Raw genomic sequence first — 6,346 nt, 5'->3', positions numbered from 1 at the left:
AATTTTAACTCCAATAAAAAAAAATTGACCTCATACATAATGAAACGGGTAGCTCTATTATTTCATAAGTAAAAAAATAGAGAAAATATATTAATTCAGAAAAACTTGGCTTATTAGGCAAATCGGGCCTTGCATAGTAGGCTGAGAAGTGCGTTCTGGCTACTAGGTACGACATATATATATATATATATATATATATATATATATGTCGTATATATATATATATATATATATATATGTCGTACCTAGTAGCCAGAACGCACTTCTCAGCCTACTATGCAAGGCCCGATTTGCCTAATAAGCCAAGTTTTCCTGAATTAATTGTTTTTCGACAGCCTAACCTACCTAACCTAACCTAACCCAACTTTTTCTGCTACCTAACCTAACCTAACCTATAAAGATAGGTTCGGTTAGGTTAGGTAGGGTTGGTTAGGTTCGGTTATATATCTACGTTAATTTTAACTCCAATAAAAAGAATTGACCTCATACATAATGAAATGGGTAGCTTTATCATTTCATAAGAAAAAAATTAGAGAAAATATAATAATTCATGAAAACTTGGCTTATTAGGCAAATCGGGCCTTGCATAATAGGCTGAGAAGTGTGTTCTGGCTACTAGGTACGACATATATATATATATATATATATATATATATATATATATATATATATATATATATATGTCGTACCTAATAGCCAGAACGCACTTCTCGGCCTACTGTCCAAGTCCCGATTTGCCTAATAAGCCAAGTTTTCCTGAATTAATATATTTTCTCTAACTTTTTTCTTATGAAATGATAAAGCTACCCATTACATTACGAATGAGGTCAATTTTTTTTTATTGGAGTTAAAATTAACGTAGATATATGACCGAACCTAACCAACCCTACCTAACCTAACCTAACCTATCTTTATAGGTTAGGTTAGGTTAGGTAGCCGAAAATGTTAGGTTAGGTTAGGTTAGGTAGGTTAGGTAGACGAAAAACAATTAATTCATGAAAACTTGGCTTATTAGGCAAATCGGGCCTTGAATAGTAGGCATAGAAGTGAGTTCTGGCTACTAGGTACGACATATATATATATGTCGTACCTAGTAGCCAGAACTCACTTCTCAGCCTACTATTCAAGGCCCGATTTGCCTAATAAGCCAAGTTTTCCTGAATTAATATATTTACTATAATTTTTTTCTTATGAAATGATAAAGCAACCCTTTTCTCTATGTATGAGGTCAATTTTTTTTTATTGGAGTTAAAATTAACGTAGATATATGACCGAACCTAACCAACCCTACCTAACCTAACCTAACCTATATTTATAGGTAAGGTTAGGTTACGTAGCCAAAAAAAGCTAGGTTAGGTTAGGTTAGGTAGGTTAGGTAGACGAAAAAACATTAATTCATGAAAACTTGGCTTATTAGGCAAATCGGGCCTTGAATAGTAGGCTGAGAAGTGCGTTCTGGCTATTAGGTACGACATATATATATATATATATATATATATATATATATTTATATATGTCGTACCTAGTAGCCAGAACGCACTTCTCACCCTACTATGCAAGGCCCAATTTGCCTAATAAGCCAAGTTTTCATGAATTAACTGTTTTTCGACTACCTAACCTAACCTAACCTAACTTTTTTGGCTACCTAACCTAACCTAACCTATAAAGATAGGTTAGGTTAGGTTAGGTAGGGTTGGTTAGGTTCGGTCATATATCTACGTTAATTTTAACTCCAATAAAAAAAATTGACCTCATACATAATGAAATGGGTAGCTTTATCATTTCATAAGAAAAAAATTAGAGAAAATATATTAATTCAGGAAAACTTGGCTTATTAGGCAAATCGGGCCTTGCATAGTAGGCTGAGAAGTGCGTTCTGGCTACTAGGTACGACATATATATATATATATATATATATATATATATATATATGTCGTACCTAGTAGCCAGAACTCACTTCTCAGCCTACTATTCAAGGCCCGATTTGCCTAATAAGCCAAGTTTTCCTGAATTAATATATTTACTATAATTTTTTTCTTATGAAATGATAAAGCAACCCTTTTCTCTATGTATGAGGTCAATTTTTTTTATTGGAGTTAAAATTAACGTAGATATATGACCGAACCTAACCAACCCTACCTAACCTAACCTAACCTATATTTATAGGTAAGGTTAGGTTAGGTAGCCAAAAAAAGCTAGGTTAGGTTAGGTTAGGTAGGTTAGGTAGACGAAAAAACAATAATTCATGAAAACTTGGCTTATTAGGCAAATCGGGCCTTGAATAGTAGGCTGAGAAGTGCGTTCTGGCTATTAGGTACGACATATATATATATATATATATATATATATATATATATATATATATATATATATATATATATATATATATATATATATGTCGTACCTAGTAGCCAGAACGCACTTTTCAGCCTACTATGCAAGGCCCGATTTGCCTAATAAGCCAAGTTTTCATGAATTAATGTTTTTTCGTCTGCCTAACCTACCTAACCTAACCTAACCTAGCTTTTTTTGGCTACCTAACCTAACCTTACCTATATATATAGGTTAGGTTAGGTTAGGTAGGGTTGGTTAGGTTCGGTCATATATCTACGTTAATTTTAACTCCAATAAAAAAAATTGACCTCATACATAGTGAAAAGGGTAGCTTTATCATTTCATAAGAAAAAAATTATAGTAAATATATTATTTCAGGAAAACTTGGCTTATTAGGCAAATCGGGCCTTGCATAGTAGGCTGAGAAGTGAGTTCTGGCTACTAGGTACGACATATATATATATATATATATATATATATATATATATATATATATATATATATATATGTCGTACCTAATAGCCAGAACGCACTTCTCAGCCTACTTTTCAAGGCCCGATTTGCCTAATAAGCCAAGTTTTCATGAATTAATGTTTTTTCGTCTACCTAACCTACCTAACCTAACCTAACCTAGCTTTTTTTGGCTACCTAACCTAACCTTACCTATAAATATAGGTTAGGTTAGGTTAGGTAGGGTTGGTTAGGTTCGGTCATATATCTACGTTAATTTTAACTCCAATAAAAAAAAATTGACCTCATACATAGAGAAAAGGGTTGCTTTATCATTTCATAAGAAAAAAATTATAGTAAATATATTAATTCAGGAAAACTTGGCTTATTAGGCAAATCGGGCCTTGAATAGTAGGCTGAGAAGTGAGTTCTGGCTACTAGGTACGACATATATATATATATATATATTTATATTGATATATATATATATATATATATATATATATATATATATATATATATATATGTCGTACCTAGTAGCCAGAACTCACTTCTCAGCCTACTATTCAAGGCCCGATTTGCCTAATAAGCCAAGTTTTCCTGAATTAATATATTTACTATAATTTTTTTCTTATGAAATGATAAAGCTACCCTTTTCACTATGTATGAGGTCAATTTTTTTTTATTGGAGTTAAAATTAACGTAGATATATGACCGAACCTAACCAACCCTACCTAACCTAACCTAACCTATATATATAGGTAAGGTTAGGTTAGGTAGCCAAAAAAAGCTAGGTTAGGTTAGGTTAGGTAGGTTAGGTAGACGAAAAAACATTAATTCATGAAAACTTGGCTTATTAGGCAAATCGGGCCTTGCATAGTAGGCTGAGAAGTGAGTTCTGGCTACTAGGTACGACATATATATATATATATATATACATATATATATTTATATATATATATATATATATATATATATATATATATATATATATATATATATATATTATTAAATATGACCGAAAAAGTAAGATTAATAATTCTAACACGAATTTTCTCAATCTTTCCTACATTACGCTTCACTGTTGGAGGTAAATCAAAAATCACTTCTCCAAAATTCATTTTTATTTCTAGTCTGACGCGACACGGGCGCGTTTCGTAAAACTTATTACATTTTCAAAGACTTCACAAATACACAACTGATTAGAACTTACGTATCTCTGCTATTATATCTACATTTGAGTGAGGTGGGAGGGATGATGTGGCATATAGTGATGTGGCATTAACACAAGACAGAACATGAGGGGATATTAATAGGGTATTAAAAGTATCAACACAAGACAGAACAGAAACAATGGGTATTGAATAGAAGTGTTTGTAGAAAGCCTATTGGTCCATATTTCTTGATGCTTCTATATTGGAGCGGAGTCTTGAGGTGGGTAGAATATAGTTGTGCAATAATTGGCTGTTGATTGCTGGTGTTGACTTCTTGATGTGTAGTGCCTCGCAAACGTCAAGCCGCCTGCTATCGCTGTATCTATCGATGATTTCTGTGTTGTTTACTAGGATTTCTCTGGCGATGGTTTGGTTATGGGAAGAGATTATATGTTCCTTAATGGAGCCCTGTTGTTTATGCATCGTTAAACGCCTAGAAAGAGATGTTGTTGTCTTGCCTATATACTGGGTTTTTTGGAGCTTACAGTCCCCAAGTGGGCATTTGAAGGCATAGACGACGTTAGTCTCTTTTAAAGCGTTCTGTTTTGTGTCTGGAGAGTTTCTCATGAGTAGGCTGGCCGTTTTTCTGGTTTTATAGTAAATCGTGACGATTTATCTTATATCTTATATCTATGTAAATGAATATGGAAATGTTCGTTTGTTCAAAATTGGTAATCTCCGAAAGCTCTTCACCGATTGCTTTGAAATTTTTACACAACGTTCCATTCGCATCCGAGCATGTTTTTATATACATACTATATAGATGTCACGTCGGTGACGTGAAAAAAAAACATGTTATTTTTAAACTGTGTTTTTTCATTTGAGGGAAATCTTCGAAACCTCTTTACCGATTGCTTTGAAATTTTCACACAACGTTGCATTCGAATAGGCGAGTTTTTTTATATACCTACTCTATACATGCCTCACCTGTGACAGGAAGAAATATGCTTTTTTTGAAAAACAGTGCCATCTGTAGGACGTAGGAGCAACACACACTATAATTTCAAAAAGTTCTTCACCAATTGCTTTGAAATTTCGACACAATGTTCCACTTGAATTCGTGCATGTTTTTATATACGAACTATTTAGATGCCACACCTGTGACAGGTAAAAATATTGTTTTCTTTTAATAAACAGCGCCATCTGTTGCACGTGAGAGCAACACACGCAATTCAAAATATGTTACAATACCATTTCAGTGTTTTGGATTGCATTTATAAATTGAATTTTCATGAATTTTATTTTATTTTCATTTTGATTTAAATGTTTTGTGTGACATTGCGTTGTAATTGATCTTTGTTGTTTACCATACCGTTCATTTATGGGTATAGTTTATTTGTTTATTTTTTTTATTTTTTTTTTAACTGTTCCTATTTTTCAGTGCAATTGGTGTTGAAATTGAACTGTGTCGATTGATCTGCGATTGAATTTAAATATTTCGTTAATATTTTTTGTTTTTATTTTGAGAACCAAAAAATGGACAACACGTTTATTTCACAGATGCAAATATGCTACAAACAGCTATGAATCCACCGGCTACAATGTTAACTGCTTTCTTCATGTTAAGTCAAAATGACGCGTTTACGAGAACACTACTGTATTCGCAGGTGGCTATGTATTACACATGGAATGGGAGCAGAAAATCATTTGAACGACGCAAACGAGGAGAGCGAGTCGACGCATAACCTGACGTATTCAAAGAAACTACAATAGGCAGACTGTACACCGTGCATCCGAATCAAAATGAATGCTTCTTTCTTCGTATCCTGTTGGTAAATGTGCCCGGTCCAACGACTTTCCAGCAATTGAGATTTGTCAATGGCGTAACACATGCCACTTCCCGTATTGCATGTCAAGCTCTGAATTTATTGGCGAACGACCGACACTTTGATATATGCATTAATATGCGTCCAACACATCATATCCAAATCAAATTTTTGCATTATTTGCAATTATATTAACAACCTGCTCTGCTTCTGGGGTGTGAGTTTTCAGTTGCATATTGTCCTGGGGACCATTCAGGCTTGTTCGCATTTGTGTTCCTCACGTGTGCCCCAAAGAATGAGGTGATTTGGTAAAATGCTATGCCCAAGATTACTATCCGAGTGCCGGCGGTGGGGTGGTTCAAATAGCCTCGGCTATCACCTCATTATGTCCGGTCGTGATGGTCAAGTGGATTAAGGCGTCTTGTACATACCAGTAGTGTTGCTCCTGGAGTATGGGTTCGAGTCACTTCTGGGGTGTGAGTTTTCAGTTGCATATTGTCCTGGGGACCATTCAGGCTTGTTCGCATTTGTGTTCCTCACGTGTGCCCCAAAGAATGAGGTGATTTGGTAAAATGCTATGCC

This window comes from Procambarus clarkii, chromosome 3, assembly GCF_040958095.1.
Source record: "Procambarus clarkii isolate CNS0578487 chromosome 3, FALCON_Pclarkii_2.0, whole genome shotgun sequence".
NCBI lineage: Eukaryota > Metazoa > Arthropoda > Malacostraca > Decapoda > Cambaridae > Procambarus > Procambarus clarkii.
This window is presented reverse-complemented; position numbering follows the sequence as displayed.